At 36.2% G+C, this 22,988-nt stretch overlaps 1 long non-coding RNA gene across 1 annotated transcript in view; it reads left to right on the forward strand.

The window, feature by feature from the left end:
• LOC108299391 overlaps positions 1-22,988 on the forward strand; it is a 435,824-nt gene that overhangs the window by 408,738 nt on the left and 4,098 nt on the right. The window lies entirely within an intron of this gene.

The raw sequence follows: 22,988 nt of genomic DNA on the forward strand, positions 1-22,988 counted from the left end.
ACTGTGGGCATAAAAACTACAGCACCACCATGGAATACTATGCAGCCATAAAAAGGATAAGTTCATGACATTTGTGGGGACATGGATGAAGGTGCAAACCATGATTCTCTGCAAACTAACTCAAGAACAGAAAAACAAACACATGTTCTCACTCATAAGTGGATGTTAGACAATGAGAACACGTGGACACAGGGAGGGGAACATCACACACTGGGGCCTGTTAGGGGTTAGGGGACTAGGGGAGGGTTAGCATTAGGAGAAATACCTAATGTAGATGACTGGGTGATGGATGCAGCCAACAACCATGGCACGTGTATACCTGTGTAACAAACCTGCACATTCTGCACATGCACCCTAGACGCTAAAGTATAATTAAAGAAAAACTCTGGGGGAAAAAAAAAAAAAACTACAGCAACTCTTTCTAGTTAGCCTGTCTTGATCTATGCATGGCCTCATCATACCTCACCCAAGGTAACAGAGTTATTAATAAAAAATGCCCCCATCACGAGATCTCCAGCTGATGTACCTGCACTTCTTTTTCTGGCCCCACTCTCTTGCTGCTGGAGTGAACTTTGCTGTTTATATGGAAAGCTGAAAGTTCTGGAGAACTAACACTTCCAGAGAATAGCCTTCAGCCAATGACTAATTGGGATGACTGTATAAATACCTCAGTTCTCTTCTCCTCAGATCCAGTAACTCCCAGGCATGCATTTTATGCCATTTCCCAGCCTTTCCCCAGGGTCCGTTTTCTTAAATTGCTAGCTAGATACCATCTTTATTGCCTGCCTTCTCTTTGCTGTCCCACTTTCCCATCCCCTGACCTGTCCTTTACCTTATCAGTAAACTACATGGACCTTTAGTTTTCTGTGGTGGCCATGAGAAATTGACACAACATAAACGTCTTCCTCCGCAGTTCTAGAGGCCAGAAGTCTGAAATCAAAGTACAGGGTGTGAGCCACATTCCTTTTGCTGGCTTTACAGGAGCATCCTTGCTTGCCTTTTCCAGCTGCTAGTGCCTTGACGGACAGCTTGGCTTGTGGCAGGATAACTTCAATCTCTGCTTCCATCATCACACTGCTTTGTCCTATTCCATAGCCAAAGATCCTTCTGTCCTCTTTTTCTAAGGAAAACTGTCATTGGACTGAGGGTCCATTCAGGATGATCTCATTTCAAGAATCTTAGCTTAATTACATCTCAAAGGCTCTTTCTTCAAATAATGTCACATTCACAGGCTCTCATTGGACATATGTGTTGGAGTAGAATGCCATTCAACTCACTGTAGATCTGAATCCTTGTCTAAATGTATGGTTCTGGAAGGAACCCAAACTATGACTTTTGTGTCATGTAAAATTAATTTAGATGGTTTCAGAGTAGTTAAGAGTTCACAATTTAGTGACTAGGATCCAGACCCATCCTTTCCTCTGTGGATGCTCTCAGAAAACTGCTGTCTGTACAGGGAAATAGTTTCTATTTCTTAGTCTCAACTTGGCTTCTATTCAACTGAAATGAGTAATGAAGCAAAATTCCATTCTTATCTGTAAATGTTTACAGCCTTTGGAACATTTTTATAGTAAGGGGAGAAGTGAACCTCATTACTTCAGAAAGAATTACTTTTCTTCTTTTCCTCTTTATTTTCCATGACATTCTTGCCCAACATACAGAAGCATGTCTGAATCTGGAATCCCCAACCTCTCCTTTTAGTCAGGTCACTTCTCCTAAAGATTAATGCAAATGAAGGTCTTGCACAAATATCTCTAATCAGCATCAGACAAATACCAATCAGGTTCTTTGTGCTCTGGCTCCATAGGGTGCTATTAAGTTGATTGAAAACCAGACCTGTGCATCCCGCCAGCACTAGTCCTACCCCGCCCAGTCACATCATGGTGATCTTCCCCACGTTGTGTAGTTGTCAGCTCAGTGTGGTTGATGGTCTGGAGAAAAACAACTGGAACTGAAACTGGTGTGGTGCACATTTTGTTTTGAAACCCAGTTTGAAAATACGCTGTCTATTGTATCTACAGCAAAGACTACTGATAGTAATTAATATGCATTCAACTTTGTGCTTAAAGAAAAGACATAACCAGAAAGCTTACCTGCAATACACATGAAAACATGTCATAATTTAAAAGATATCTGGGCATGCTGCATTATACAGAGCAGGATGTTCATCCCACAGGCTGCCATGGTACTTAATTCCTAGCCTAAGAAACAGAAGAAGGGCAAATGATCTGAAAAATGTACCTCCACCCCAAAATACACATGAACATATATAACATATACAATATTATGTGACTAATAATATGTAATGTGCATATTGTTATACCCACACATATCTACCTATTATGTACGTGTTATATACACATATACACATATATATGTATATGTATTATACATATATACCTATTATGTGCATGTATTATATATATACACATAATCAATGTACTTTTTATATCAGAGTATACATATAGTTGTGTGTGTATTTATATATAACTTGTTTGAGCCTCAATCTCCTCATCTATAAAATGAGGGTTGTAGTGTCTAACTCAGAGATTAGTCTGATGATTAAGTAAGTTATTTAATTAGTGTGCTTAACATAAAGCCTAGCATACAAGAGGAACACACTTGTAGTGAGTTTCTTTTTCCTGACATTTATGCATTAAAACCAAATACACGGAAATGTAACCATGTATAAAATTTTTAATATGTATTAATTTCAATGGTTACTAGAGAAAAGAGTCAAAGATCATTTATTTTCTAGGTGGAAGAGTCAATATTTTCAGTAAATCAAGGCATCAAAAATAATTGAGTTAGTATTTAGTCTTTCTCTGTATCTCTTATTTTATACCATCTATAAATATTCAGAATTCTCTATTTCACTTTTATTCTGAAATTTTCATTTCGTATACTACCAGGTTCAGATCTGTATACATCATCTGTCTTTTTAAAAAGAGATGAATTAATATAGCTTATTAAATTAAACGATTTTTAGGTTTGCTTTTATTTTTAAAATCTATGTTGGTATACATAAAACATAAACAGAATCATAAACGAATTATTAATACATTTGTGTAATGAATTAAAGAAAACTTCAAATTCTTTGATATTCCTCCCATCAAGCTTTAGACTCTACACCCCTCCCCTTGCATCTAAATAGTTTCTGAGACTGTTTAACAAAATGATTATTGCCAAAACAATGCTGTAATTGTTTCCAGGCTCAGACCTCAAGAAATTAGCAATGTTCTCTTCTTGTCTATAAGAATGCTGTCTCCAGGAACCCTGAAACACCATGTAAGAAGTCTGACTACTCTAAGATGAACAAAATGGAGAGTGAGGTCACTTGCAGGTGCTCCAGTTGCTGGCAACATTGAGCCTGCATCTCCAGCCACCCCTGCCAAGATGCCAAACATCTGCATGACATCATCTTCAGCCCTCTATGTAGTCCAACCACCAGCTGAATTCCACTAATGTGCTTCATTCAATACCACAGGGAGCAGAACAGTTGCCCTGCTGGGCACTGCCAACATTCCTAACCCCTAGAACTGTGTGATACATTCAAACGGCAGTTTTAAGCTACTAAGTTTTGGCAGTAATTGGCTATATAACAATAGATAGTCATAACAATAGGTTTACAGAAAGGGAAGTACAATGTGTTTCTCTCACTGTAGGAATAATTAGTATGGATTCAGAGGATATGTTGTGATTGCCAGTAAATTGAAATGGATCACTAGAATTAAAAAAAAAAAAATGACAATTTTAGCAACTAAGGAAATTATATAAGTATTTCTCAGTCATTTTATTCAAACCTGGAAATATTTCATGATCAATGCAGATTTAAAATGTGGTTTTTCTTTAAAAAATCCATTTTTTAGGCGATTATTATGAAAATCTGATTCAGACCTCTGAAATTCCCTTGTGAGGCTATAAACATAAGTTAACATCAATTTTACTTAAGTTGTAAAATACTCGTGAAATAACTATCATTATAGCAAATTCAATGTAATACCGTTCTCTGGTAAGATTACAGTTCAGAAGTGAGTGATAAATTAAGTTTTGTGTGAATCTGGAAACCATCATTCTCAGCAAACTGACACAAGAACAGAAAATCAAACACTGCATGTTCTCACTCATAGGTGGGTGTTGAATAATGAGAAAACATGGATACAGGGAGGGGAGCATCACACACTGGGGCCTGTTGGGGGGAGCCAAGGGAGGGACAGTTGCGGGGTGGGGAGGGCGGGAAGGGGTAACATGGGGAGAAATAACAGATGTAGGTGATGGTGGGATGGAGGCAGCAAACCACATTGCCATGTGTGTAGCTATGCAACAATCCTTCGTGATCTGCACGTGTACCCCAGAACCTAAAGAAAAAAAAAAAAAAAAAAAAAGAAAAGAAAATACCAGTGGACAACATGAGAATGTAATAATTACTTAGGTCCCCTGAGTATTGAGACATGTTAGGAATACTTAAAATATAATTAGTTAAGATGAATTGCAAATGGGCTCCTTGCTTGAAATCTCCGTCTTCACTTTCCACCTCTGTCAGTTACTCTCCCCTTTCTTTACACTGCATGTTTCCCCAGGATAATGAAGGGGGTATTGCATCTATTTTCAAGGTTTTAGCTAAAAAAAAAAATCACATTCAAAACATAAAACACATTTGAAAAGACCCAGATTTATATTTCTACTCTTGTCCTTTTCACTAAATTCCAGACCTATATTTTCAATTGCATAAAAATATGCCCATTTAGATAACTCTCTAATACTTCAAACATGTCCAATATTTTTTTTAAAAAGACTCATTACATCCAACTGCATAATCATTCAAATCTATCAAGCTAGAAACTTTAGGGTGGCTTTTATCTTCCTCTTCGATCATCCTATAGATAATTGAACTTCAAATCCCGTGATTTCTATCTGCGAAACATTGCTTCTAGTCTGTCTCATGTCCCTCTCTCCACATAATTTAGACTCTCATCATTTATTTTCTGCACTTGTGTGATAATCTCTCTCTCTTTTAAGGCAAATCACTTCAAGATTTGTTTTTAAAAACATGTCCAAAAGGAAGCAAAATACAGCAAGAAAAAAGTTTCCTTTCAACATAGTGCTAGAAAAAGCCGTGTCCCATTGAGAAAATAACATGCTCCTTTCATTCTGATTAAAGTAATGCAAAAAATGTTAAATGTGAATTTTATTAAATTATAACTTACAGAAGTATGCACAAATTATAAGTGTGATGTTTAGTCAATTTTCAAAAATAGAACGCACTTGTAACTTTTTATGTGTAACCACCGCACATAAAAAAAGAACACTAGCACTTTCCAAAATCTCTTGCTTTTTCTCTTCCCAAAGGTGACCACTCATAGGACTTCCATTGTTATCAATTAGCTTTTTCTGTTTTTGAACTTTACATAAATGGCATAATGGTATAATTCACTTGTGTCTGTTTTCTTTCACTTAACTATGAAGTTGATGTTTATTCATGTTATGTATAACCGTACTTTGTTCTTGTTATATGCTCTTCCCATTTTGTGGATATATTAGAGTTTATCCAGTCTGCCATTGACATTTGAGTTTTTTAGATTTAGGCTATTACAAAAATGCTATTCTGAACACATTTTACTCATTTTTGGGTTAAATATACACACAGTTTTGTTAGCTATGTCTCTAGGAAGGCAAATGTTGGGTTGCAGACATGTTCATCTTTATAAATACTGCTAAATGCTTTTACCAGGTGGTTATAGAGTCTTTTTTGGTTCCTTGTAGCAGTATATAGGAATATCCCTTAATCTAAATCTTGGTAGCAGTTTGTGTCATTAGTATGTTCAGTCTTAGCCATTTAGTGAGCATATGGTTTTATTCGTTGGATTTAAATTATACTCCATGCTGACTAATGAGATTGGCTCTATTTTTATATGTTTATTAATGATTTGAATATTTTTTTGATGAAATGCCCTTTCAACCATATTGAACATTTTTTAAAAGTTGGGTGGTTGCTTTGACTTGAATTTTTGGTAGAAGTTCTTTACAGATTTCTCACATGATTCTGTTCTTGACATATGCATGGCAAGAATATTTTACTCTGTGCCCTGCCTTATCACTCTTATGAATCTTTTGATAAACATAGGCTTTTCATTTTAATATGATCTAATTTACCAAGGCTTTCCATTTTGATTAGTTTTTCTTTAAAAAAACCAAATCTCTGCATAGATGCTATTTTCTAGAATGCTTATTAATTTACCTTTAACGGGCTGGGCCCTATGACTTATTCCTGTAGTTCCAGCACTTCGGGAGGGTGAGGTGAGCCAATTACTTGAGCCCCAGAGTTCCAGACCACCCTTGACAAATGGCAAAACTACAAAACATACAAAAAATTAACCGGGTGTGGTGGCGCATGCCAATAGTCCCAGGTACTCTGGAGGCTGAAGTGGGAGGATTGCTTGAGCCCAGGAGGTTGAGGCTTCAGTGAGCCAAGATTTCACCACTACACTCCTGCCTGGGTGACAGAGCAAAACCCTGTCTCCAAAAAAAAAAAAAAATTACTTTCAACTTTTTGATCTATGAACCATCTGGAATTAATTTTTGTGCATGGTGTGACATATGGATAAAACTTACGTTTTTTCCGTGTAGATGTTCTATGAGCCTAATGCTGTTTATTGAAAAGGCCATCTTTTTTTCACTGTAGCATAGTGATTTCTCTTTATAAACTGATTATTGCATGTTTTGGTCTATTTCTTTATTAATATTCTTTATTAATATTTATTCAATTGATCTATTTAGGTATCCTTATAATAATACCATGCTGCCTGCATCATTATAGCTTTATAGTAAGTCACAAGATTTCAGAGTAAGATTTCTACTTTGTTCCGTTTCTTCAAAATGATCTTGGCTGTTTTTTCCTTTCTTTTTTTTTTTTTTTTTTAGATAGAGTTTCATCCCTGTTTCCCAGGCTGGAGTCCAATGGTGAGACCTCAGTTTCCTGCAACCTTTGCCGCCCAGATTTAAGCAATTCTCCTACCTCAGCCTCCCCAGTAGCTGGGAATATAGGCACCCACCACCATGCCTGGCTAATTTGTTGCATTTTTAGTAGAGATGGGGTTTTACCATGTTGGCCAGGCTGGTTGCAAACTCCTGATCTCAGGTGACCCACCCACCTTGGCATCCCAAAGTGTTGGGATTACAGGCGTGAGCCCCCGTGCCCAGCCTATCTTGGCTATGTTCTGACCTTATCATTTGTACTCAAATTTTAGGATAGGTTTACCAACCTTCCCAAAACTAATCAGATATTAATTTTGATTGTTTTGCATTTATGCCTCAATTTTTAAAAGTTTATCTTTAAAATAGGAAGCCTTTCAATCTACGAATGTGTTGCATTCCTTCATTTATTAATGTGTCTGTTTTCTCTCATAATGTCTTGTATCAGATGTGATCAAACTCTGATCCTCATTTTGTCACAGCTGACTGTAGTCTCAGGGACCTCTCCTGCCCACCTTATTTCCTGCCATTCCCTGTCATCTGTGCATCTTTCCAAATTCTTTGAACTTCATACCATGTCTAGAATACAAAAGACTATTTCTTACTTCATTGCCTTTGTATGACTTTTTTTCTGTTTCTCGAAATTTTTCTTCTCTTCTGTGTCTTGCAATTTCCTAGTAATAGTTGAAAACAAAGCTCAACTCCAACTATCTCTATTAAATCTTCCCTTGCAGAGTAAATTATATTGTGCTATGTGGATTGATAATACTTTTTCATATCACTGTATTTAATTCATATCACTTTCTTCCACTAAATGAACTCCTCAAGGGGCAAGGCCTGCATTTCATTTGCCTTTGTGCCACCAGTACCTTGCACAATTCTTAGCTGAGCAAGAGTTCCACTAGGCCAGGTACAGTGACTTAATGACTGTAATCTCAACACTTGGGAGGCTGAGGCAGGAGGATTGTTTGAGCCCAGGCATTCAAGACTAGCCTGGGCAACATGGCAAGACCCTGTTTCCACCAAAAAAATTTTTTTTAAAAATTAGTTGGGTGTGGTGTCATATGCCTATGGTCCCAACTTCTTGGGAGACTAGGCAGGAGGATTGCTTGAGCCCAGGGGGTCAAGGCTGCAGTTGCATTCCACTACATTCTAGCCTGGGTAGCAGAGTGACATCTTCTAAAAAAAAAAAAAAATTCGACTATTATCTACTGAATGAATGAATATGTCCTCATTAGCTAATCTGAACCAATTTATGTCCTCAGGCACACTAAATTAGAAAGAACTTTATATAACTTTCAAGTTTCAGAATGTCTCAGGGTTACGTGGTATTTGAAATAAACGAAGTGAAAATATAACAAATATACCTTAAAACCCACATCTCAAGAAAAATCTAAGAAACTTCCTATTGCTGTGTTCCGAATTTTTCTTGTAATTAGTCATGCTTATTGTGTATTCCACAGAATGACTACATCAGGATCATGTGCAGTGATATATCAGATACCCTGGCCTCAAATCTGAACTCAGAACTTCCATCATTAAACAAGGGCTTGAGAGTATGCATTTCTTACAAGTGTCTGAGATAATACTCATCCACATTGTCTTAGAGATTCATGGGCCTAGAAATAGCCTTTTGGGTCACTCTTTTAAATGAAAGATAGATCTGCAAGGAGAACTATCCTTTCAGGATTATGGCTTTAGAATCTCTCCCTGGCTTTCATTCCCTCTGAGAGGAGTCAGAGTAGTCTGAAATTAGGCTTCCAGAATTACAGTAGTCTGAAGGCTTTAGCAGCAGGCTGTTTCAGTTAAAAACAGAGTATACGTAAGAATCTAATACTATCAAAGATAAGGATAAAGGGAAGCCTAAAGAGAACTGTGTCCTATTACTATTACGGAAATCCTCCATATTGGATGCCAATTCAGGTCAAAGTTGATTGACTCCTTAGTTCCTGTCCATCCTACTTTAACCATTGTGTCTCTACCTGTGGTGACATGGACCTGGACCAGAAACTAACACTTACAATTCTATTTCTGTTCTAAGAACGCTTAAAGAGCAGTCCCTGAGGGTCAGGATTGGCCATTCATGGTAGTCCATGTAAAAGGCAAAAGAAGCAGTAAGTGGGTTATTTCTTCCCCACCCGGGGCACCATGGCCATCTGGATTGTGGATTGCAGGGGGGGGGGTGTGTGTGTGTGTATGTATGTATTTTCTAGAGTGAAAATACTGATTTCTTGTCCCCCTTTTCCCTTTAACAATCTAAGCCATTTTATTCCACCCAGGAGCTTTGTAATGATAAAGGTCCCTTGTGTTTTGATGAAATCCAATGAGTTAATGACAGAAGGTCAGTTTGTAACACTAAAATGCCAACATGCAGGGAAATGGAGGGAACTCAGATGGTTTATAGGTTAGCAAAGTCGGAACTAAGTAAAAACCCTTTAAACTCCTAGGCAGAATACAAACCAGAAGAATGTTTCAGCATCACTTATTTACAATGAGAATGTTTGTATTTCTTCATTATGAATATCTTTCCACATTCCCTTTGGCTGCCTGAAGTTTGTGTGTTCAGAGACAGGTGAGTAACAGCATTGAGCGAGAAAACTGTTCTGCATTTGGAATCAAAGTGTTCAATTATTGGGAAAATGTAGTCCCCGGGACATATGCTGAGGCATTAAGGGCTGGTCCATTTCCAGATGGAGCTTTTGCACCAAAACCACAGAAGGATTGTGAATTTGATTTCTTATCTAACAAAGCTTCATTTCAAATACAGCTGCCTGAGGATTCTGTTCTGAAACAGATTTACAAGATAGCCAACAAAGACTGTGTAAAAATGGTTCTAAGCAAAGATCACATAATAAATAAATAACAATCTGTACTATCTATAGACTACCATAATTAACACTAAGTCAGATTACTCAATAATTCCATATCAATGCTTCCATTGCTATTTGAGGAAAGATACTGAGCAAAAAAAAAAAAAAAAAATAGTGCTTCATTTTTTTGATGTGACCTGGGGACAGGTCACACCAAAATGTCAGTATTAACATGAAGCTCCCTTGAAACTTTTCTAACGTTGGAGCATGATGAGCTTTAGAAAAATGGTGATAAGTAACATGGACCTACACTTCCCAGTAATATTCAAAATTCTTCTGAAATTAGCAAATGTTAGAGTCTTGAGCATGAAGGGTATAGGCTTACCCAACACCAACTGCACAGTTGAATGTGCCTAAAATGTGACATATATCAGTGGTATCCATTTCTAGTAAAGGAATAGAGACCCCAGGGCTTATAGAATCATGAATTGCCCACAGCCAATTCCAGGACAAAATTTACTCACATGGAATGGTATTAATATTTGCTCAGAGTAGACTATTAGTTCTCAAAATATTGTGAAAGCAAACATGTCAGAAACACTAGAGGCAATTCTCTGATCACTGACAGTGCTCATCTTACTAAAGGTATGATAGAACCTGAAATTAATTTTGTTAATTTCATATGTGAAACAAAGATGAGGTGTCTAATATGAGTCCCAGCTGCAGTGAGTTGAGATATAAGGCGGCATAATGAATCATTTGATGCCTAATGTACATCATAATCACTGTATCACTGGCAGGGCACAGGCATTGTCTCTCAACCCAGGTAGCACATGCTGGGGAGCTTTAAAAAATATTGATGCCTGAGGTTGTCCCCTCTCATTCTTTTTAATACATCTGGGGTATGCCCCAGGCATCAGTATTTTTTTAAAGCTCCCTCAGGTGATTATAATGTACTACTGAGGCCATGTGTCACTAATCACTGGTGTAGGGTATCATTTCTCAACTTTGTACTTGTTAAAATCACCTGAGAAACTTTCTAAATATCCTGCTGTAGTCTAGGCCCCATCTCAGACCACATAAATCAGAATGAGAAACTTCTAGATATAGGATTAAAAAAAATAAAAATGTCTAGGTCACTGTATTTTGCAACCAGAGTTGGGAATTACACACAGGGTTGGCTTTCTCACAAAGCAAGTTAAATGCATTTTAGTAGCTTTTAAAAAAAAATTCTTGTCTGTAAAAACACATTATCTTGATTGTCAGGACTCTATCATATATATGTATACATGTTCATTCATGCACACATGCTCATGATGGGATTGCATTGAACTTGAATATTTGTATCAGAATTTCAACATCAGAAAAATACTGCCAGAAAAGGCACTGGAGTTTTTTTTTTTTCTTTCTAATTTGTAAAACCGGGACAGATGATTCTCATCTCAGGTTCCGTGAGTAGAAAATCTTTCCTCCAGGAGATACTGTCATTCAGCTGTTCAAATCCTAATGTGCTTGAAAATTGCTGATGTGCTAGATACTTTTTTCTTTCCAAAGGAGTTGGTTATGAAACATCTAAAAATGAAGCATGAAACAAAAGAGAGAATTAACTTATAATTGCTCTGTTGAAACATTTAGTGCAGATCTTGGCAGATAGGTGAATCCATTTGCAAATCTCAAAATTTAGGAGTCAGCAGTTCTTAGGTGTACAGAGTCATTAAATTCAAGGATTATGTCATTGTATTTGCAAATGCCAAGTGGGTTTTGAACAAATGAAAGATTGAATAAATGATCATTAATTAATATTATATGTACCAAACATATCACTAGGTGCTCTTAAAAATTTTTACTCGTATAATGCTGATAAAATTTCTGTGATTCAGAATTTTTATTATGCATGTTTTTTAAATTAAGAAAATGGAAGCTGTTAGAAGTTAAGGAACTTTCTCAATATCACACTGCTACAAAGTATCCGAGATTGGTTTGATCTCAGGTTATCCGCCGCATTGAAGGACCAGTTTTCATTTATATGTCTAATAAGGTTTTTCTTCTCTGTATTTCCTCTCTCTATGTATAACTAACATTTATGAATGGCCTCCTATACCACTGTTCATCTGGTAATAAATGCACAATATGGTCTCCATTAACCAAAACTCAAGGGATTGTGACCTTCTGCTGGTGTCAATCCCTCTGCTGTTCCCGCTTCTGTTAGATCATCCTAAAATGTATCATTTTTAAATTTTGCCTTAGTAGGTACAGGACAGGGAATAAGATTTCTACTTCGATGATCTATAGCTTTTCAGAGCCCTTTGGGAAAAATCCGGTACCATTGTAAACATAGAAAAAGATAAATTTTTTCAGGTCATTTTTGAGTTCCTCCTAAAAGCAATGTTCAGAAAAATATTAAGTTAATGAAAACATCATACAATATTTTATTGAGAGCAGAGGCCAAATGTTTAATTTTATGTATCTTCAGTACCTAGAAACATTCCTTCCATCCAGCAGGCAATTGGCAGATTGCTGTGGCAAGGATAGCAATAGAGATTTGAAGCTTTCTAATATTACCTACCTATACCACCTGTTTCTCTAATTTTGTGTTTTTGTTTTAATCTCAGATATGCACAAGCATAGACACACAACATTATGGAGGGAAAATAAAACCTCTTGTGGAAGACTTTTACCTTTGAAGAGAAAATTTCATTCTTCAAGAATGCTTGTATATTCAAAGGCTTTAAAAATAATACTTTTAAGTCTGAGGTAAAGGATGCTCAAGGTGTTCATCTGGAAACAGCTGGACATTCTTAGAAAATACGTCTTTAGTTATCCCTAGTCATTCCCACTATATTAGTTTCCTATTGTGCTGTAACAAATTACCACAAGCAATGATGTAAAACAACACAATTTTATTATCTTACGGTCGTAGGTTCAGAAGTCTGCACAGTTCTTACTGATCTAAAATCAATGTGTTGGCAGGGTTATAGGCCTTTCTGGAGGCTTCTTGAGAAAGAATCTGATTCCTTGCATTTTTTAGCTTCTAAAGAATATCTGCATTTTTTGGTGAGTGGTCCCTTCCTCGATTTTCAAAGTCATCAACAGTACATTTCCCTAGTATTTCTTCCATTCTCACATGTCTCTCTCAACTCAACCAGGAAAGGTGACTAGGTTTGGCCCAGCTGGACACTTTAGGATAACTTTTTCATCTCAGGGACCTTAACTTATCTGGAACAAAGAGCCTTGCAGCTTAAGGTAACACATCCACAGGTTTCAGGAATTAGAAAAGAGGACAATATTCTTGGGGGAAAAGACATTATTTTGCCTACCACAACCACTCTTTATCCAATGTCCTGTAGCCTTCTCCCTTTTCTAATATCTTCAGATTTTTTTGTGGTGTTATGGGGAAACTAGATGTTTCCTGCAGCCCAAAGTAGCATTATTGGTAAAAGGAATTCTGAGATCTGAAACATCTCTTAGTGATTTTGGAGGTGGGAAATTCTGGTGCATTTGAAGGTTGAAAAGCATCTCAAAGATAGATTCATTTTAACAACCAAAAGGATAGAAGAAAAGACTGGAACAGAAAGCAGGATGTGAACAAACTATTTATTAGCATTGGACATGTGTCATCAGCCTCCCTGAAAGGGGAGGAAGCAAGGGTAAAACCTTCTCCAATAAATACATCTTGTCAAGGATGCTGCCCTTAACTGCAAAGGCTGAAGGGGAAGAGCAGCTCATTTCCTTTTGTAGATGGTGGGATATTATTCCATGGTGGTCCTCAACTCTTCCAATACCTATAAGACTTCTCTCCAATAAACCAGAGTGAAGTGAAAAGATATTTAAGTTAAACAAAAAAAAGATACTTAAGTTAAACAAAAACCAAATCTCTCTTTTCTCCTTCATGTTCATCTTTCCAAGCCACATCTGTAAAGGTACAAGAGTCCACTGTGTTCTGTAGTCGTTGCCATCAAAGCAGACCTAGATTTGGAGAGAGAGCATAGAATTAAGTGGGCAAGTAACAAGTCCCTTTTAAGTGTCAGACTGTCTCCCTCTTTTTTATTCCTTTTGATACTGAATTAATATTGGTAAACTTTTGGAGAGAATCTCAGAATGAGTAACAGTGAGAAGTAGCAGTGAGAGATTTGAATGTATACTCTGTCTCCAAAGCCCCATTTTTGTTATTTTTTTCTTCTCAAAACTGGGCAGAAGAGCAAGCATTGGCTGATATTTTATAATATTGATTGAAATTAAGAGGTAGGCAACAATGAAGAATTACTAGTTTCTTGTAATGTTTTTAAAATTTTAAGCATAGTATTTGGGCATAGAATATAATAAATGGGTGCTATTAATATATATAGTCTTGATTTAAATTATTGTTAAAGCTTTTTTTTTCTGCTCATTAGAAAAGCAGCCACAGTATGTACACATTAATCTATTTCTTACTCAGCTTATTCAGTGGTACAGCTATTATGTAAAAGACTGTGAGTTAATCTTGAAGAAGGCACAAAGTAAAAAGGACATAATTTTGGCTTCAAGGACTATATGGCACAGGGTAGGATCACACAATTGAATAAATAAAATGAAAGGTAGAATATAAATGCCATAAGGGTGATGGTATAAAGTGCTATGAAAATATATTCTCCAAGGTACTCAGGGTAGATTTCATGAAATGATATTTGCTTTATCACAAGTTGTGACATATTGACAGGATCTGGCAAAGCAAAAATAATGCAATGAAGAAGTTGGAGGCAGAAATAGGCAGAGGCCTGAGGAGACAGATATAGATGGCTGATTAATGAGATTCCCTAGTGTTCCCATTGCCCATATGCTAGAGTGAGTCATAATGATTAGCGAGGCTTAGCAGAGAAAACTAAAGATCATTGTAATCTGAGTCATTAGTCAGCTTCCAAAAATAAGATCATTTTACATAGGTAAAGTTTATATGGCAGATTAATGGTAAAAAAAAAATAGCCCAAATTTTCCACCACTTTTCATATCCAAGCTTTTTGTAATATCACATAGCTTTCCTCATCGAGAGACTGCAGAGGTGGAAGGTACCTCTTTCTGCAACCGTTGAACACGATTTGACCCTATGACTTGCATTGGCCAAAAGAATGCAAGTAGAAGTGTGTGTTGGTTCTAGAAGACTTAAACAATTCCACTTGCTTTTCTTGAAAATTGCCACCGCCACAGGACTGAGCACAGAGCACATGAAATAGGTCTAAGTTATTCCAGTTGTTTCAACTGAGACCTGAGATACGGGAGACAGTCCAGCTAGAGCAACGTAATTGGAAGTCAGCAAGAGGAGAGGAGGGAAATATAAATCTGCTGTTTCAAGGCTTTTATATTATTCTTGAAGTGGTATATTATTTGAAGGTAGACTCATCAACTAAAGATGCAAATAACTATTAAAAGAAAAAAAAGACAGTGTAGCTAGGGAGAATACTAAAAATATTCAGTCTACAGCATGATACAAAAAGAAGTAAAGAACAAAGAACAAATGAAACAAATAGAAAATATCAAGAGGATTTATATAATATCAACTATACAGAAATTCCATTGAATCTAAATAGTCTGATTTAAAAACATTGGCTGTTAGACTGTGTTAAAAAGCAAACAAAGCTATACACCGTCTACAAGAAAATACTTAAAATATTAGAATGGCCATACTAATACTGACCAAAGTACATATCAGATAAAGGAATATTATCAGAAATAAAAAAGGGGCATTTCATTATGGAGTAAATTCACCAAGATGGTATAACAACCTTAAATGTGTATATGCCAAATAACAGAACCTCAAAACATACCAGGACAAAAACCTTACCAAACTGAAATTAGCAGTAGACAAAGTCTGTCATAGCTGGCTATTTTGATACTTCTTTCTCAGTAGTTAATAAAACAAGTAGTTATAAATGTCAGTTGGATGTGGATGACTTGGAAAAACACATCACCAACTACACTGAAGTTAGCACTGTTGTTGGAAATGTGAAATGTTTAAACCACTTTGGAAAGCAGTTTGGAAGCTCCTTATCTTACTATATAACCCTACCACTTTACTCCCAGGTATTTACCCAAGAGAAATGGAGCCACATACCCACACAAAGACAAGTACGTGAATGTTGTTGGAGCTTATCCATTAGCTTCCACCTCCAAAGTAGAACAAATAATCCATCACAATAAGAAAATTGTATATTCATATGATAGAAAACTACTCAGAAACAAAATCAAGATCCATGCAACAAGTGGGTCTCCAAAAGCATTATACGGTGCAAGTGACGCAGAGGAGTTGATTGCTATGGTTCAATTCACATGAAATTTTTAAAAAATGCAACTGACAGATGCAGGTAAATACTTTCCCTAGGATTAGGGAGGAGTGAAGGCCCTTCATACAAAGGGACACAGATAAACTTTTTTGTTTTATGAAAATGTTCTATACCTTTATTATGAAGGTGAAAACACATGTATGTAGCTGCTGAAACTCATTGAACTGTACATTTAGAATAGGTGTAGTTTACTGAAGGAGGGTCATATTTTAATAAGATTGATTATCAAAAAGAATGTGTCTTACCCCATTCTTAACACTAGCTCCATTTAGATAAATAAAACATATACCTAGTGTGTGAATTAGGAAATAGTGGTCTTTAAGAAATAATGTTCTGTGGAATTAATGTCTGGCTAGGTGAATTGATACCTTGAGATTTTAAATTGAATTTGGTGCTGCCTTCCTCTTTTCTGAAATGGAAATGTGAACACAAATGAGTTTCATCTAGAAGGGAAATCCACAGCTATCACAAGTTCCTTCTCTTGATTAAGATGATACAACGAGGAACACAAATGAAGCACCCCATAAAAATACACTGTCTGTACTTCTATTATTCCTGAATGTCTGGTGAATGATGCATTGTGGTTACCCAGACATGTTACCTACTTGGAGAGCTGAGCACTAACTCCCTGCTTTACAGTTCTTTCAGTCCAATCAAAAAGAGAAAACATTCTAAGTGATGTTTATAAGTGGGTTGAGAGATAGCAGAGAAGCAGACTATTTTAGCAATGGGAAGATAATAAATCTGGTTTCAGACATATTGAATTGGGGGTGCCTATAAAATCTTCAGCTGAAGATATCCAGTAAGTAGATGAGGCCACAAGCATGGAGCTTTAATAAAAGTCATAGGTGTTGCTGGGGATATGGATGTGGAAATTAAAATTGGGAGGTTGAAGAGGAAGGAAGGAAATGGTTAATATCTATTATGTTCTTTCTTTTTAAAAAGTTATATGGTTAAAGAAAAGAAGGGAAAACTTACAGACAACTTGCTAGAGTATATTTCCCAGCTGAAGCACAGAAATTAGCAAAGAGAATTAAGTATAAGATAGAAATACTGGATTCGTGTTGTCTCCATGGAGATAGAAATGTGATAAAGAGCTCAACCCAGGTGACAATGTTGAATTTGAAAATAAGAAGATAGAGATTTGGGAAATACAGGAACGAGAACTGGTAGGATTCAGATTGTTGTCTATCTTCACACACACACACACACACACACACACACACACACACACACACACCCCTCTCACACTTAAAGTTTGACAGCAAGAAAATTAAAAGAGGGGCTTGAGAGGACAGAAAAAAAGTGATTGGGGTCAAGTTCGAGGCTTTGTTACAAAGCTAACAGTTATACACTTGTAAAGGCCCACTCTAAAACTACATTACAAAATTTCTCAACAACATTGATGACCTGGAAGCAAGAGTTGAATGACAACTGGTTTATTAGGAATTTCATTTGGGATTAGTCTGTGGACAGTATAAGAGGCAACTTTCATATGACCTTTTGTGTTTGGAACTTGTCACGTATTTACTGATTGGGTACCTGAAGGTTGCAAAGCAAGGTTGTAAATTTGGGAAAAGTTTTAGAGCAAGAAAAAGTAGTAGCTGATGGGGACCTGTTGGGTGTTAGAGAAGAAAGTAAGGCCATTGAGTATGGAAGATCAATTTTCAAGGTGGATGTCCCACTGGAGAGAGAAGGAATTTGCTGGAGAATGGCCTTTTAGTATGTTTAGGGACTGGAGAACTTTGAGGAACAAGCTCAGAACCAAGTTTATGTCAGAGGAACGAATAGTGGCTGAAAATGCAATGTAAGAAGCTTACAAAAATTGTCTTCCTTATGACTTGTTTTCTAACTACAGTTCTACATCTTCAGTACCACCTCCCTTTCTGTCTCATTCGGTGCACTGGGACAATGGAAGAAGCAAATATAGATGTGTGGGAGAACAGTAGATGCCATGTTTTCTTTTTAGTACTTGGATCTCAAAATCAACACCTGGGACAGGGTAGAGGCGAGGAAATGAACCAGAAATGGGAGGCAGGAGTGAACAGAACTGAGTAAAATTAGAAACTAAACATAAGATCCCAGTTAGGGTGATGGGAGCAATTTAAGCTTTAGGTTCTCCTAAGTCAGAAAGGGCCTTATGTTGGATACGTATGTATGTGCTACAAACTGACTAGTCATTTTGTTTATGTACTACTAATGTAAATAGTCTGTGTAGAATATCATAATGTTACTGTCATTATTTTCAAGCCTTAGATGGGCTAAGTGGTACTGAGGTTCTGGATTCTGGTCACCTTCGAGCAAGGAAATTTTTCATTGATACTCTCTCTGATCACTTCCAATCCTCTTTATTTCTTACTTGGCTTTTAATATTCACTTGACGAAGGAGAAAAATATATGTGTGTGCACATTTATATACACTTATGAGACAGCGTAATGAAGCCATTTTTGTAAATCTGAGATCTGAATTCAGTGTGGTTGTCATTTAAACTTTCTTTTTGTTTGAGATGTATTAAATACTCCTTAAGAGAACAGGGCCCTAGGGGTCATATTGTCTTAAAACAAGACATGTACTTCCATTATGTGCTTCTGTGTTTGAAAATGATGTGCAACTTATATGTATAGGAGTGAGGAATAGGAGTACTGAAGTTGATCTTACCCCTGAAGAACTTTTCACAGTTGTGAGCCACTTTATTTTGTACTACTCCAGTTGATTTTTTTGTCTCTATGAAATGGTAATAGGGTTTTGTACCTTCCTGTCACCATAATATAATGATGGCCTAAAACAGAGCAACAGTTCCCATAAAATTTTAAATGATTTATAGCCACTTTGAGAATTGAGATCCTTATTACAACTTTTAAAAAGTAAATACAAATGTATAAAAAAAAATCGGTCCAAGGTCTGTCATATCCTTGTGAATCCAGCTACTATCAAAATGATAATCCCTGGCAGCTGATTAATATGAAGGAAGACATATGTAAGTTGAAAAAGTTCACTTTTAACATACTATACGAATGTGTCTCTACCTAGTAATTTGGTGAAATTATTTAGCGAGTGCTTCCACAGTAAATAGGTTTATCTTCAAACCTAATGCTCTTTTCCATCTTAACTGAGCATAAAATTATATCTTTTAAAATATGCAAGTAAGAAAGGCTTGATGCCTCTTGAGCAGTTTAGTGTGACATATGGTTTTAAATGCAGTAATTTTATCTGTATCACACAGTATCTGCAAATTTGAGCTAATGTTCCTGTGGAAACAAGAAGGGATTTATGCCGAAAACTAAAGAAGAAGAAGAATCTTTTTAGCTGCCATATGTAGAACACTGAAAACTGTATATAAATAGAAAACAATATTGACATTTATGCATCTATAATTTCTTTAGAAACACGTTTTTATGTCTAACTACTCTATTCAAACATTTATGGTAACAGAAATCTTGAATGCAAATTCCAGTAGGGGTCAGACAGGTAATAAATATACATGAGTGAAGCAGGCCCAGTGAGGATTACGATGAACCTGGGAGGATTGCCCTGTCTCAAGCTGGCAAGTTTCACAAAATCCAGCAGACTGTTGCTATGGATTACTCTTGTCCTGCGGTTGCCAGACCTGCTAAATTTTCAAGAGATGCCCCATAATTTGGTCTCATGTAAATTTTCATAATCATATTGGTAACAGGATTTATTTTTATTTAAACAGAATTTTTTAATTTTTATATAACAGGATTTATTTTTATTTATTTTTAACAATGCATTTTTTTGGTAATCTTCTATTTATTTACTTATGAGTCTAAGATTCACTCACATTTATGTAGTTCATGTATTTATATTACTGTTTAAAACATGCTATTAATGTACCTAAAATTATTATTTATTATTTTTTATTGTACTTTGGGTACATGTGCAGATCATGCAGGACTATTGCATAGGTACACACATGGCAGTGTGGCTTGCTGCCTCCATCACCCTGTCACCTACGTCTGGCATTTCTCCCCATGTTTTAATATAACTCTTCAGGTCCTGGTTGGCATGTGGGCTGCTGATTTGTAACCTCTGATATCTGATGTATGTTGTTAGATGAATGAAAAAACAAATGGTGGGAAGGTGGAAAGTAACGGAGGAAGGAAAAATGAAGGAAGAAAAAAAAGGGAGAATGATAGCAGTTTTCCAAAATACACATAGCGATTTTTTTTTATTGCTGTTTTAATATTTTAAAATTCTTATGGGTACATAGTAGGTATATATATTTATTGGGTACATGAGATGTTTTGATACAGATATACAATGTGAAATAAACACATCATGGAGAATGGGGTATTCATCCCCTAAAGCATATACCCATTGAGTTGCAAAAAATCCCACTACAGTCTTTATTTTAAAATATACAGTTGTTATTGACTATAGACTCCCTGTTGTGCTATTAAATAGTGTTGTTTATTCTATTTTTTAATACCCATTAACCATCCCTGATAGTCTCAATAAAGAAAATTATCAGAAGTGCTAATTTGAATGTTAATACAAATGAAAATAAAGTTTATTAAAGGATATATACAAGTGATTCAGCCTGAGAACTTTCTTTCTTTCTGATGACTGTATATACCCAGTAAAGAGTGCAAACTTCATATAAACCATGGAATTGATTTTGTGTATGGTGTGAGACAGGAATTAAGAATTTTTTTTTCAATATGGATAATATTGACCTCATGTCATATATTGAAAAGACTGCTCTTTCCATAATTGTTAACAATGCCATCTTTATTATATATCAAATCTACATATAATATACAAATGTATACACACATACTAACATCTATAGAGATAGAGAGAGAAAGAAAAAAGGAAGAAAGGAAAGAAAAGGAAGGAAGGAAAGAAGGAAGGAAGGAAGGAAAAATAGTTCTGGACTCCAAGTTATATTTCATTATTTGACCATTGCCACAGTGCCACACTGTCTTCTTAATTAGTGTAGTTTTATAATAAGTCATACTTGCTAGTGTCTTTCCACTTTGATGGTGGTGGTGTTTTTTGTTGTTTTTTTTTTTCCTGGAATGTTTTGGCTGTATTGGCCCTGCAAATAAACATTTTAAGTGATCTTGTTAATTACCAACTCTTCTGAAAGCATTTCAGTACATAGCTAAACCTCTGTACCCAGGTACTTCACTTTAAGTACCTTCACCAAAGCAGTGCAAGCATGGTGTAGCAAAAGTCATTCAAGAGTTGTCATAATAGCACTCTATGAAATAGGCAAAATCTAGAAAAAACTAAAATGTTCAACACAGTAGAATGAATGAACTGTCTTATGTTTATACAAGTAAATGCTAGACATAGCAATGAAAATGGGCTACTACTGGAAGTAATGATGCAGATGAATCTTACAATATTGAATTAAACTAGACACATTTGAGTATAAATTGTGATTATAACTACACAAACCTCAGAAACCAGCAAAGTAAATTGATGATACTAGAAGTCAGTATATCAGCTCTTTTCGTAGTGTAAGTAATGATGGAGGGTGGCATAAGGGAGGGTAATTGGGTACTTGTAATCTTCTTGGCCTGTATGCTGGTTACACAAGAGGATATATTTGTGAAAATTTCTCAAGCTGTACATTTATGAAGTATGTACTCTTTTTCTATGCATATTATACTTCAGTGAAAATGAATATACGGATGTCATACATGAGGCATAATAGCTCCATTGTGGCTCTGTTTTATTTTGTTCTTACAGAGTAAAATTTGGGAACAAATGGAAAAGTCCATGGATCCAGCAACAAGGTATTATAGTTTCTGGTATAACAAACAAGGCTTTTATGTTTATATTGCACTTCCATGTCAGAAGAACCTATGGAAGAATCTAGGAAAATGCCTAGTGTCAACATGAGGGGAGTACAGGGATGGCAGTGGACTACCAGATAACCTAGGAAAGAAACTGTGGAGGAAAAGAGAAAGTGGACCACATGGGCACCTCTATCCTAGAGAGGATGTAGAGGTGTATATACATATAATGTAATTATGCTTTGTTTTTAGTGAGAATTTATTTTTCTTCTCTTTCCTTCCTTTGTTTTCCCTTTCATTTCCTTCCCTTTCCTTTCTTGAAACTTGTGAGTTTTCTGTTAATACATCAATGCAGCATCAACAAATGAAGTCAAATTTTGCACTGACATTGTAAGATACTTAACTAACCACTTCAGAGTTTGTGTGACGTGGGTCCAATGGCTTATTAGTGTGAACAAATTCACGAAATTAAACAAGAGCCTGATGACAACTGCATGGTTAGAGGGATTGGGTCTGGGCCACAGGGCACACTCCTATTAATTTTTTATTATCAACTAATAATAATTGTGTCTCTACAATAATTGTCTCAATAACTGACATGTAGACAAGAAAAGAAATGCTGAGGTATTATGTACTTCATTTCAGGTTGTACTAGTGGTAGATCTTGGGCTCTTGCTACCAAGATTTGAGTCTTTTTCTTAGACTATTTTCAAATGCCTTTTATCTCCATTATTTTAAAGGAAACTAAAATGGAGAAGTGTAACACACAAAAAAAAACAGACAAAATGGGGCTACTCTGAGTGAGGCAGCATTGGAAGAATGTACCCAGGGCTCTTTGTCTGTCCCCTTCACCCTCTCCTTCTTGGTTTCCAGAGCCAGTCTCTCAGGTGACCCTTCATAGAACCTTCCCTCAGCTTCTCTTCTTCTCAGAAGGCAGAGTTTGCAGCAAAAGCTCCCATGTAGTAGCTAACTTTTGGATAAGCAGTTTACTTTTGGACTAGGAAGAGCATAGTTCCATAGCTGGCCATAATTGTGAGCAACAGGGTTCCTCCTAGGACCATCTAGGGGAATAATACAGAATAAGTTTCAGAAAAATGTCCTCCTGAGAAATAGCAACTTGGGA

The sequence above is a fragment of the Cebus imitator genome, unplaced genomic scaffold (genome assembly GCF_001604975.1).
Source record: "Cebus imitator isolate Cc_AM_T3 unplaced genomic scaffold, Cebus_imitator-1.0 Scaffold21, whole genome shotgun sequence".
Taxonomy (NCBI): Eukaryota; Metazoa; Chordata; class Mammalia; order Primates; family Cebidae; genus Cebus; species Cebus imitator.